This window comes from Anolis sagrei, chromosome 2 (genome assembly GCF_037176765.1).
Source record: "Anolis sagrei isolate rAnoSag1 chromosome 2, rAnoSag1.mat, whole genome shotgun sequence".
NCBI lineage: Eukaryota > Metazoa > Chordata > Lepidosauria > Squamata > Dactyloidae > Anolis > Anolis sagrei.
The window spans coordinates 221,619,368-221,633,028 of NC_090022.1; the positions used below are offsets into that span (position 1 = coordinate 221,619,368).

Sequence of the window (13,661 nt, forward strand, 5' to 3'; positions counted from 1 at the left end):
TAATGTTTGTATGTATGTTTATGAGCAGTGGTGCAGTGATGCTTCCTGCAGCTTTCCTATTGGTTCCCACTTCCACAGACCACTGCAACCCCCACGAGTGACGGACCTGGACAAAACTTGTGACACTGACACCCCCATGACATACTGGGGGGTTTTTTTGGGGGGAGGACTGACCCACCCAGGTGGGAGCTACAGTTCACCCTACATCCAGAGAGCATTCTGAACCCCACCAATGACAGATCTGGACCAAACTCAGCACACAGAAACCTTAGGACCAACAGAACATACTGGAGGGGTTTCTGGAGGGACTGATCCACCTGTGTGGAAGTTGTAGGTCACTTTGCATCCAGAAGCATTCTGAAACCCACTGTAACGAAATATCTAATTATGAATGTATTTATTAATGTTAGTATATGGCAAGCACAGACCAGCCTTAGCTACAGCTGATTGGTTGATGCGTTGCCATGGTAGCAAAACTCCTGCAGTAGAAATGTATCCATTTCAGCAAAGCTCGGAGGAAAAGGGGTGGAGCTAATTGATAACAGAAGAGTGGACATTTTAAAATTTGGGATAGTCTTTAGCTGGGTCTCTAGCTATGTAAAAGGTGGAGGAGGTTCCTATTCTTAGTTAAAGTTTTCAGCCTTGATATTTAAAGTGTTAAAGGAACCATGGGAGTCCCTGGTGGCGCAGTGGGTTAAAGCACTGAGCTGCTGAGCTTGTTGATCGAAAGGTCGCAGGTTCGATTCCGGGGAGCGGCGTGAGCTTCCGCTGTCAGCCCTAGCTTCTGCCAACCTAGCAGTTCGAAAACATGCAAATGTGAGTAGATCAATAGGTACCGCTCCGGCGGGAAGGTAACGGCGCTCCATGCAGTCATGCCGGCCACATGACCTTGGGGGTGTCTACGGACAACGCTGGCTCTTTGGCTTAGAAATGGAGATGAGCACCACACCCCAGAGTCAGACATGACTGGACTTGATGTCAGGGGACTACCTTTACCTACCTAAAGGAACCATTGTGGAATTAGAATCTAGCTTGTGAGCTAGAGGAAAGAAATTCCCCGTATTATATTGTGACTTAAGTGGCAGGACTGAAGTAAATAAAAGGATAGTCTGTGCATAAGTATCAGTAAGTGGGACTGAGAAGAAAAGTGTTCTTTGAGAAATAAATTTACAGTTAACCTATTGATAAAGTAAAGAAACTACAAGATTAAAGTGACCCAGTCAGGAGACTGAGAAAGAATTGCATTTTAAAGTAAAAGGAAGTTACTAAACCAAGTTGGCATAAGATAAGCCATTCTGAATGTTATATAGTAACAGTTTAAAGTGTTCGTAATAATCAAAGTTGATTGTAACAATATCCAAGAAATACTGTGAAGAGAAATACTGTGTAACCAATATGCTTTGTGTGCCTGTGAATCAGTAAATAAATATTTCTTTTTTCAATTCTTACAATAAAGACGTGTCAAATTACTGAAGTGAAGATATTCTACAGGAAGATGGCTGAAGAACATATTGGAGCTGAATACAGTACAGTATTGGGTTGCACAGTAAAGTGTCACATACAAACAGCATTTTAAAAGTCAAGCCTCATATAAGCCTCTCACACAAACAAAATATAATAAATAATAAACAAGTGCTCAGCCACAACTATACACTACTCTCTTCTTTGCCTCTTTGTCCCATTTGTTTGTCTTCTTGGCACACAGAGCCATGGTAAACAACAGAACATTCTGGAGGGATTTGTGAGGGGACTGACACACCTGGTGGGAGTTATAGTTCACCCTGAATGCAGAGAGCACTCTGAAGCCCACCAATGATGGGTCTGGACCAAACTTGGCACACAGAGCCCTGGTGACCAACAGAACATCCTGAAGGGATTTGTAGGGGGGGGGGACTGACCCACCTGGTGAGAATTATAGTTCACCCTGCATTCAGAGAGCACTCTGAAGCCCACCAATGATGGGTCTGGACCAAACTTGGCACACACAACCATGGTGACCAACAGAACGTACTGCAAGGGTTGGGGGGGGGGGAGTGAATCACTCAGTGGGAGTTTCAGTTCACCCAATATCCACGGCATTCTGAAGTCCACCAATGACGGATCTGGACCACACTTGGTAGGCTGTTAGGAATTGTGGGAGTTGGAAGTCCAAAACACCTGGAGGGCTGAAGTTTGCCCATGCCTGCTGTAGAGGAATGTAGTTGATCCCCCTTTAACTGCAATGGCTCAGTGCTATGGCATCATAACCTTTGTAAACTGGGCAGGGAAGCGCCAGCTTAGACCCAGAGCTTGTCAAAAACTCCCACTCCCAGGATTCCCCAGCCAGCATTGAGCTGCATCCATTCCCCAGTGTAGACGCTGGCAGAATGTCCTTTCTCCTTTGAGCTCGGGGAGGGGGCCCTTGAAGGCAGCCCACGTTGAGTCTCCAGCAAAGGAGGGGATTCAGAGGAGGAGGAGGAGGAAGGCTCTGCGTCCAGAAGGAGCGGTGGGAGGGAAGAAAGGAAGGAAGCAAGCAAGGAAGGAAGGAAGGGGAAGAGCAAGAGCCGGGCGGCGGGAGGGGCCTCAGCCAACCAAGGCAGGAGCAGCAGCAGGAGCAGCAGCAGCAGCGCGGTTTTGGGTCTCCCTCCGTCTTTCTCTCTCTCTCTCTCTGGCCTGCAAAGAGGGAGGAAAGGCTGCTTGCAGTGCGGAGGAAAAGCCAGGTGAGCTTCTGGAAGGGGGAAAGCCCCGAGGAGACGTGGACCTCGCTTTGCAACCTGCCCAGAGACACCTTTTTGGGGGAAGCAGCAGCAGGCAGAGCGACGCAGCTTCAAGGCGAAGCCACCGTGGTGCAATTGGGCCGGCGAGAAGCAAGCGAGGAAAGAAGCCAGCCCTTCCTTGGCCCCTGAAGCGAGTCCATCCCGCGCCTTCCCGCCTTCCTAGGGACTGCGTCGCTTGCGGCAAAGCGCCCGGTTGCTGGAGGTGGGTTTGTGCCGGAGGAGAAAGAAGGGAGCTCGCGGGGCTGGCAGGGTTTTAGGGGGGAAGAGATCTCGAGAAGATCCGAGGCTGCTTCCCTCCCCTTTGGTGCCTTTGGAGGGAACCGGTCCCTGGGTGCATCTACGCTGTAGAATGAATGCACTTCGACACCGCTGCAACTGCCCTGGCTCGGTGCTCGAGAATCATTGCATTGTGGTTTGACGGAGGGCTCTGCTCTGCCAAAAGAGTGCTCCTGCTGCTGCTGCCACACCAGACTACAAGCCCCAGGATTCCATAGCATTGAGCCATGCGTGGCACTTAAAGCGGGGTCAAACTGCATCCATCCTGCGGTGTAGGTGCGACAGGAAAGATTCCTTGGCCTCCCCTTCTCCCTGGGTTTCCTTCTTGTTTTGGGATCCAGATTGAACAGGTGTTGTTGTTTGCATGCCATTGGTATTATGCTGCATGGTTTCAGAGGGTGCATCTGCACTGTAGAATGGATGCAGTTGGACGCTGCTTTAACTTCCCTGGATCAATGCAATGGGATCCTGGGAGCTGTAGTTTTACTGCCCTCTCTACCAAAGAGTGCCAAACAATATTGTTTGCACACCATTGGTTCCAGAAGGTGCATCCACACTTCTGGATGCTATGTGATCTTGGGAGCTGTAGTTTTTACAAGGCCTTCAACCCTCTTCACCAAAGAGTACCAAACTACGTGTTTGCATGCCATTGGTATTATGTTGTATGGTTTCAGAGGGTGCATCTGTACTGTAGAATGGATGCAGTTGAACTCTGCTTTAACTTCCCTGGATCAATACTATGGGATTCTGGGAGTGGGAGTTTTACAAGGTCTTCAGCCCTTTATACCAAAAAGTGCCAAACTATGTTGCTTGCATGCAGTTGGCAGGATGCTTTATGGTTTCAGAGAGTGCATCTGCACTGTAGGATGGATGCAGTTAGACACTGCTTTAACTTCACTGGCTCAATGCTATGTGATCCTGGGAGCTGGAGATTTACAAGATCTACAGCCCTCTTTACCAAAGAGTGCCAAACAATATTGTTTGCATGCCATTGGTTTCAGAGGGTGCATCTGCAATGTAGAATAAATGCAGTTGGATGCTGCTTTAACTTCCCTGGCTCAGTGCTATGGGGTCCTGGGAGCTGTAGTTTTAGAAGGTCTTCAGCCCTCTGTACCAAAGAGTGCCAAACAATATTGTTTGCATGCCATTGGTTTCAGAGGGTGTATCTGCACCGTAGAATGGACACTTTTAACTTCCCTGGCTCAGTGCTATGGGGTCCTGGGAGCTGTAGTTTTACAAGGTCTTCAGCCTCAGGCCCCTTCCTTTTCCCCTTCAGCCACTTAAGCAGGTGAGGGGGAAAAGGGTAGGGCCTAATAATGTTAGGAATGGTGGGAGTTGAAGTCCAAAACACCTGGAGGGCAGATCTTTGCCCATGCCTGATCTACACTGTAGAATTACTGTGGTTTGATTCCACTTTGATTGCCATGGTCCAATGCTATTGAATCAGAGCAGCTGTAGTTTTACAAACCCTTTAGCCTTCTCTGCCAAACATTGTTGGTGCCTCATTAAGTTCGAACTCACGCAATTCTAGGTATGTGAGCCATGACCAGTTCAGTGTTGTCAAAGTGCATTAGTTCTGTAGTGCAGATACATCCTAGGTCTCTTGGAGACCAGGGTTGAGAGAAGCAGGACAATAAGAGAAAGGCAATGGCAGTGTAGATGCGCCCATGACCTCAGGTTGAAAATCTGGATGTGGGGGTGCCATCACACGCACACATTCTCCCTTTTCTTATTCCTGGTCCACTTTTGCAGGGCTCAGACCCATTTTCAGGGCCCCCCGACTTGTATGGCAGATGCAGCTAGTAATTACAGGGTGGCGGGAGGTTGTTGTGATGGGTGGTTTTGTGGCAGACAGTAAAATCAGTGCTGTGGAACAGTCATTCCGACACTTGCACATGCCACAATTTGTACTGTGGAAGCAGCAGACTCTCCCCCTCTAATCCCTCCTTGCCAAAAAGGAGCTTCCTGCTGAGTCCTTAACTGGCAAAGGACACTGCAGGTGGTCTTGGCTTCCTGTAAGAAAAGGCATTTATTGCAAGTTCTTTCCCAACCCTCTCCCCAGTTTTCCCTTCTGATACACTCAAGCATCCCGTTGTGGGGAAGAGCAACAGTTAGAGCTCTGTTCAGGCTAGGCCGCCTGCCTTTATTCATGATCGACGCTTTTTTAATAGTCTATATCAAACAAGGCTTAGATACGCACTGGGACATCAGATGAAATGCTCTGTGTGATTGGTTTCCCAGAAGGATGAGTCTCTGCTCAGGACTAGATCTCCTCTCGTGCAATCATTCCTGATGTTCAGTAACACACATGTCAATGTGGAAAGATTTTCAGGATGTTGTGTTGAAGGATCTGAAGGACTGTTATGAATATGGAAATGAACTATTTGTAAGTAAAAGAACACCTGCTAGAATTGTTTTGCATCTAAAATGTAAACAAATGCTTAGCTTTAGTGTAATTCATTATTTGACACTACTTCATCTAGTCTCTTCCAGTAAATCAGTGGTTCCCAACCTTTTTTTGACCAGGGACCACTTTGATCAGGAATCACTTTGATCAGGGACCACTATGACCAGGGACCACTCTCCAGCATTAGTACCAAAGGAGTTACGAATCAGTTTTTGGTCAACTTTAGATTTGGTTTGGTTATTTGGGGTGCAGATTCAGAAAATTGCATTGGATAGACCACATCAGCTGTAGTTTCTGATACCAAACATATGCCATCCAGTAGTTTCCATCTACTGACCCACAGAAAACCATATTTAATAATCCAGAGCTGATGTGCTGGTAGCAGTCTTTCGTGGGTAGTCAGCCTCTCCCTTCCTGACATCCCCGTTGCCTCGGCACCTTAAGAGGGTTTCACGAGACCAGTGAGACCAGTCGTTTTTGTTACCACGTGCTTTCAAGGCAACAGTTTAGTAATAGTAAGGTCGAGGACCATATTTTCATTCTTGTGGACCACTGGTGACTTTTCTGGGCTGTATGGCCGTGTTCAGAAACATTCTCTCCTGACGTTTTGCCCCCATCTATGGCAGGCATCCTCAGAGGTTGTGAGGTCTGTTGGAAACTAGGCAAGTGAGGTTTATATATCTGTGGAATGTCCAGGGTGGGAGAAAGAACCCACAGACCTCAGGTTGGGAAACACTGCTCTAAATAGTAAGAATAAGGAAGGAAAAAGGAGTAGGAAAATGATAATAATAATAATAAATAAAGCTTTATTTATATCCCTCCCCCTCTCCCCAAAGGGACTTGGGGTTATCTAAAATTCTAGAAGAATTTTACTTATGTTTATAAGTAAAATGGACGCTGCACTTGATATCAATTCCAAAGAAATACATTTATGCTATTTGTGGACTGTGGCCAGTACATCCAGTGCTCATGACTGGGCTTTGAAGCATGGAGAAATGCTGAAGCCATTACACAGATGGGTTTTAATTTTTTTTCAATATTCTGCTGCCCATAGAGGAAGTTTTTTTTGCTAGAAATCATGATCTTTGCCTTGCATTATCCCAAGGTTATTTGCTTAAAATAGTTTTGTTTCCTGGAACCAGCGTATATTGGTACAGGAGAGCTTTCTGTTTTACTGTATGCAAAACACACCTTGGTATATTTATTGTGCTTATCTTATTTTTTTTCCATTTGAAGTAGTTGCATTATGTCACCTGAAGAAAGTGTCAGTCACCGCTACCTCTTGAAAAAAATTAAGATTTTTTTTTGGGGGGGGGGGGGAGTTGTGTCAAGTGTATTTCATATGAATCCCAAAATGGTAAATGCGAAAGGCACTTTAAGAAGTTTGTCAGGAATTCTTCACCATGGGAGTGACTCATTGGACTGGTTTGGGTGTTACGCTAAACCACAGTTTAGAGATGCGAGAATAAGTTCAGTTCCCCCAAGGACTTCTCTTCTCCCTGCAGTCCTTTCCTTCAGCATGGCTTTGAGTGTTGTGGTTAGAAGCTTTTCCTTCCATTTCATATTAACTGAAGCTTGCTGTGCGAGCTGAACTGCATAGGAATATTCTCGATATTCTTAACTATGATTAGTGGAAATTAAGCAACTTGAAAACAGCTTGTGAAGTTGGCTTGCTTTCACCAACCACTATTACCTTAGTTGTTGTTAAGTTTAACTGCAGGGTAAGATGTAGGCGATGTACTAAACTGTGGTTAATATAAAATGGAAGCAGAACATTCTGTTTTCATGGCTGAAAAGAGAAGTAGAAGGTGTACAAGCCCAAAGGGGGATTGGATGCATAACATCGTAATATATCCTTATGTCTTATCTGAATGCCATTACTCAGTGTAGAATCTGCAGTGTATTTCCACTGGATCCCCACTGCATTCACTAGAATCCTAAAGAGAGCAGAAATGGAAGAAAGTCAGATTTAATGTGTTATCGAAGGCTTTCATGGCCAGAATCACTGTGAGTTTTCCAGGCTGTATGTTCCAGAAGCATTCTCTCCTGATTCATATTGGCCACAAACAGCTGGATCATGTGCTCAATATTTACAGAACGGCCTTGAGGTGGTTGTGTGCATTCAAGTTGTTTTTTTTATTTATGGGAACCTGAAATTTAACCTGTCATGTGGTGTTCTTGGCAATAATTATTTGGAGGTGATTTTCCATTGCTTCTTCCAAGGCTGAGGCCCCATCTGCAGTGAACATTTAAGACAGTGTGAAGCTAGCATCAGACAGCGATGCCAGATAACAAACTCCCACAAAACTGTGCAAAAGAAAGCCCTTAATGCTCTGTGGTTTATGTCATCGCCATCTGGGTCTCAAACTGGTTCCAGGATTTGCTATGTAATCATCTACATTGGGAAACTACTTTCTTAAATACTGGTTTTAAACTGCATTAAATGTTCAGTGTAGATGGGTCCTAAGAGAGTGTGACTTTCAAAACCTAGTTCGAAACTGTTGTCGAAGGCTTGCATGGCTGGAATCACTGGGTTGCTGTGAGTTTTCTGGGCTCTATAGCTGTTTTCCAGAAGCATTCTCTCCTGATGGCTTGCCCATTTCTACGGCAGGCATCCTCAGAGGTTGTGAGATCTGTTGGAAACTAGACAAGTTTTTTTTTGTTGTGTCAGGAGCGATTTGCGAAACTGCAAGACACTTCTGCTGTGAGAGAATTGGCCATCTGCAAGGAAGTTGCCCAGGGGATACCCAGATGTTTTGATGTTTTATCATCCTTGTGGGAGGCTTCTTTCATGTCCCCGCATGAGGAGCTGGAGCTGATAGAGGGAGCTCTCCCCAGATTCGAACCTGTGACTTATCAGTCTTCAGTCCTGCCGGCACATGGGTTTAACCCACTGTGCCACTGGGGGCTCCAACTAAGCAAGTGGAGCCCCCAGCAGGTTTCCATGGCTGAGTGGGAATTTTAATCCAGGGTTGTTATTTTTTTGAGCCCTTATCTACCACTCAGTCACAATACCATACCAGCTGTCCAAGAATGGTTAGATAATGTGAAATCCTCCAAGATTTCTGCATGTTTAATCCATGATTTGCACCCGTCTCTTTCCGGTTTATGCAAATGTAGGATGGTATTCTTCCCAATCCTTAAGTGGATAATTGGTGTAAGGATCTGGGGATTCTCTAATACTCTCAAATACGTTGTTTACCTAGGTTTACCCAGCTCTTCACTATGCTTCACACGGCCGGCCGTGTTGTGCTGTGCGTCTGTTTTATTTCATTTGACGGCAGCCTTTAAGGTCAGCCTGAAAGACAGACTTCCTCTCTGCCACTCCATGGGTTCATTGTACAACAACAACAGCAGTTCTCTCTTGTCTTCATTTCCCATTCATTCATGGAGCTGCCAACTAGCCAGGAAAAAAAACCCCCAAAACACCCCTGCTTAGCTTACTGTTATGCCCACAACAGTGCAGTTTGACCTGTGGAAGTTATCTGAACAAGCTTTTTATAAAAACAAACATTGGGCTCTTTCTCTTGGGGACAAATATATCCAGAGGTTGCTGGGGGTTGTGGTATTTATTGTCGTATTTATAGGGCTTTTGAAGATATCCAAGTCATGTTTCTGTTGTCCTGGAATATTTCTGGAAGTTCTTGCTACCAACTGCAACATTTTATTGAACAGGTTTCATTTTAATTATAATATATGGGGAGGGGGCATATTTTTACTTCTCATCCTCCCTTTCTCTCTTAATTTTTTTCATGATATACTATTTACTATTTTGATGAAGCACTCCTGAAGGATTGAGGTGAGTGATATGAACTTGTCATCTAACATATCTGAGAATTTAGACCAATCTGCCTTTCTGAAGTTGAATCTTCATTTAAATCAAATTTCCTGAGGTCTTACAGTGGGAACAATTGGCAAACTATTGACCGATATTGTGTATTTGGTATTGGTGGTCCCACTGATTTAGTGCATTGCTGATTTAGTGACGATGCTGTCACTCACAAATGGGGTTATATCCTTGGTGCCATCTCCCAGTGTTGTAGGATGGTGGGAGCTTATCACGAAGAAGCAAGTTTATGCAATTCAGCCCAGGAGAGGAGAGCCTCTCCCATTTTTATCCTCCTGAGCATACATAGCTATGGCTGTTAAAGTCACCAATTACTACCACCCTTTGGTGCCTATGAAGGTTCTCAGAAAAGGGTAAACATAGAGGTAAGTGTGATCATTCTGGGAACTTTTGGTCATATCTATTGTTTATTCCTGTGTGTTTCTTGGACACACAACACATCACATTTTTGTCTTGACACAGTTCATAAAGCAGTTCTTTGGCAGCTGACATGCCTTCGATGTTGATTGAGATTATTTTCATGGTTGGTCCTGAAAAAAAGGTCTGTTTGTTTTTTGGTTGGTTGCATGCTGGAAGTTGCTTCTGGTGAGAGAGAATTGGCTGTCTACAAAGACGTTGCCCAGGGACGCCCAGATGTGTTACAATCCTGTGTTATAGTGCATTATTACACTATAACCAGCGGGGGGGGGGGGGGGGGGGGATTCAGAAATGAAAATATTTCTCCTTCAAAGACTAGAACTACCTCAGCAGACTTTTCAAAGAGTTGCAGCACAGATCCAAGAAAATGTTACAAATACTGCTCCTTTCCCCAAAAAAACCAAAACAAAACAAAAACCTGAAGAACAAGTATTTATTTTATTTATTTATATTCCTCCCTTCTCACCCTGAGGGGGGACTCAGGGCAGACCAAAACATATAAATGGCAAACATTCAATGCCAGGACATAAAATGAACTATAACCATACATAAATATTAAAATCATTATACAAGGAAGTGATCACAACTTGCAAAACAGAATAAAATCTAAGATGCAATATCTTGAGCATTCACAACATTTGAGACAAAGCTCGAAGAGCCTTTTATTCCTAAAACTTACAGCTCAAGGTGCTACTTCTTTGTATAGTAGCAGGGGCAAAAATTACTCTTAGGGCATATTTTGTCAAGGTAGGTAGGTGAAACAGTGGATATGGTTCCTGCCAGTACCGAGATTTGAATGGATGCTTTAAGTATTGTCACTTACTTATAAGGAAATTCTACTCTTGAAAGAGATAACTAATAGGTCATTTTCCCAACCTTTCCTTCATGTCATTTCCTTCCTGCTCATTTACAGGAAGAGATGGAGAAAGGGAGAGCTTTCAGGAAAGCAGTAAAATTGCTAAATGTGTTTGAAGAATCTTGAAGATTCCTAAAGCAGAATCGTGTGCTTTTTTTCAGGGAAAGATGGTTTTAGTACCATTTTGCAAAGCCAACCACAACTGCAGTGGGTAAAAAAGTCAAAATGTGACAGGAGCAATGAAGGATAGATAAAAGGCCTAGTAAAAGTGCTATAGATAGTAAAATGGAACCCTGCTGAATACAGAGGAATGTTTGCAAAATGTAGGCAGTTTCTTTACCTGTGGAGACTTGTAGTTGAATTTGGGGGGCAGAGAGTCCCTTACATTGTAAGAAAGTGGGGGAAATGCCCCCCCCCCATGTAATCTCACTTTAGAGCAGAATTCCTTCTTCACTTAAATATGCAGAACTCCTGAACTGTGCCAAGACCTTTTGGTTAATTTCCAAATAAATAGTTGCAATAGGGGTTTAATTTTGCACCAGAACTATCTTTGTAGCACTTTAGAGTATGCAGCCTGCCCACAGTCATAGATTGTCTGCAGGAAAGTCACAATCTTTCTTGAAGTCCTATCCCAAAGAAGAGCAGTTCAATGTGCTTCAGCAAGTTTTTTGTTCAAAGCTAATAATATTTACATGTGAAATGAAATAACCAGGTCAGGTAAGATTTTTATACATTAACAACCACATTTTCAACTTTCTAGAAACCTGGATGAATTTTGTAGTGGTTTCCTTGGTGAAGACATGAGAGAAGCCTCCCACAGGATGGCAAAATATCCCCTGGGCAATGTCCTTGCAGATGGCCAATTCTCTTACACGAGAAGCAACTTAACAGTTTTTCAAGTTGCTGCTGACACAATACAAAAAAAAATGGACTCCTACTTCGGAGGCCAGGGTTTGAATCCCCACTTGTTCTTAAAACTCATTGAGTGACCTTGAGCAAGTCCCACTCTCAGCCTCAAAGGAAGGGAATGGCAAAGCTCCTCTGAACAGATCTTGCCAAGAAAACCTTGTGAAGGGTTCACCTCGGGGCTGCCATGGATTGAACTTGAAGGCACATAACAACAACTTCCATTTTGTATGGGATTATGATTTTTTTAGACATGCTGGGGGAACTGGTGAAGCAGGCTTATCAACTTTCTCCTTTTCTCTCTGTTCCATAAGAAATGCATGCTCAGTAAGGGATTCTGGGGGTAGCTGCTGTTTACCTTTCCTGCTTCAGGCAGTTGCACATGATTACAGTAGGATCAGGTAGGGCAGAATCCTACTTATCCTAGCTAGGCTTTATTGCATTTTTTTTACTGAATATACATATAACTATACCCTAACAGCAGAAATCTGTGTTCACCAACCTCCTTGAGTGCCAGTGATGCTAAAAAGCTTTTGGCTAGAAAGGGAATTGAGTAAAAGAACCTGAGAGGGCATAAAAAGCTTCACTGTTGGTGGCATTAACTGAGGTATGCCTGTATTTTGTTACCCTGATTATGTGAACAAGCCTTGGAGCTACTTTTGTGTAAGCTAATTTAATTGTAAATGTACTTTAAATAATCTGAATTTTCTGCCTGTCAGCTTCTTATCCCATTTCCCTTTTTGTTCTTGTCCTTATATAGGTGCAAGAATGTGGAAATATGCAACGTAGTATACAATTTTGCCTCTTGCCACATTTGTAAATACTGCCTTTACCTTGGATGTGTGTTATAATTAGATGAACTCTATTTATATCTTCAGCTAAACTGGATCTAAAGATGTCATATATATGAAGAGTTTTAACTAGTTTGTAAATTTTCAGTTCTACATGCTTTACCCATCCACTCATGATTTTTTTAATTGCAGTATTTTAATTCCTTTTCTCTGTTCAGCTGTTAAAATGCTGATCCATATTTTAGTTTGTGTGTGTGTATGTGTGAATGTGTGTGTGTGTATTTATCCCCACAGATGCACACGGTGTGAGATGTTTTTGCATTGGTCTGTTTAAAAATGACTGCAGGCGACAGAAATGATGTATTCTATACATAGAAAATTTGAATGTTCTATATTTAGAGGACATTTCAGAATTTTGTTTTTATGCAAAGGTATGGATTTTATGCTACTATTGGCAATTGCAAGGGAAAGGCATCAGCATCAGCTTGATACTGTGGCTAATATGAAGGCTTATTTTTAAGATAGAGGTTGTGTTGTGTAGTTGTTTGAGTTGTTTAACTATAGCTCTTGAGATCAGGCTTCTGCTCCCTGCTCACCCATAGAAACCTGCTCAGTGACCTTGGTCAAGTCACGTCCTATCTGTGCCAAGAAAGGGTTGCCCTGTTCTTACTCCATTATGTTGTTGTTGTGTGTCTTCAAGACATTTCTGACTTCAGGAAACACTATCATGGGGTTTTCTTGACAAGATTTATTCAGAGGGGCATTGTCTTTGGCTTCTTCTGAAACTCAGAGAATGTGACTTGCCAAAGGTCATCTAGGGCCCTTCCAGACAGGCCCTATATCCCAGGATCTGACCCCAGGTTTTCTGCTTTAAACTGGATTACATGAGTCTGCACTGCCAGATAATCTGGAATAAACAGAAAACCTGGGATCAGATCCTGGGATATAGGGCCTATTTGGAAGAGTCCCTAGTGAATTTCCATAGTTGAACAGGAATTTGAACTTTCTTCTCCAAAGTTGCAATCCATTTTTGAATCTACTGTATATATTGATGTATAAGTCAACCTCATTGATAAGTCAAGGGTAGGTTTTGGACCAAAAACATAGATTTTGATATGACTATTAGACTGCCAGTGGCACAGTGGATTAAAGCGCTGAGATGCTGAGCTTGTTGACCAAAAGGTTGCAGGTTCGAATCTGGGGAGCGGTGTGAGCTTCTGCTGTCAACCCCAGCTTCTGCCAACCTAGCAGTTCGAAAACATGCAAATGTGAGTAGATCAATAGGTACTGCTCCAGCAGGAAGGTAATGGTGCTCAATGCAGTCACACACCAGAGTCGGACATGACTGGACTTAATGGTCAGGGGACACCCTTTACCTTTACCTATTAGACTACAGAGAGGGAAA

General features: G+C 43.7%; 1 protein-coding gene across 2 annotated transcripts in view; it reads left to right on the forward strand.

Annotated features, from left to right (window-relative positions):
• Positions 1 to 2,365: 2,365 nt before the first annotated feature.
• The window catches only part of PIP5K1B (phosphatidylinositol-4-phosphate 5-kinase type 1 beta), a 113,362-nt gene continuing 102,066 nt past the window's right edge, over positions 2,366 to 13,661 (forward strand). Inside the window, exon 1 of one of the 2 annotated variants that reach the window (XM_060762242.2) lies at positions 2,366 to 2,958. The gene's annotated coding sequence lies outside the window, so the exon portion shown is untranslated. The remainder of the gene's footprint in view (positions 2,959 to 13,661) is intronic. The other variant, XM_060762243.2, reaches the window with a different exon arrangement.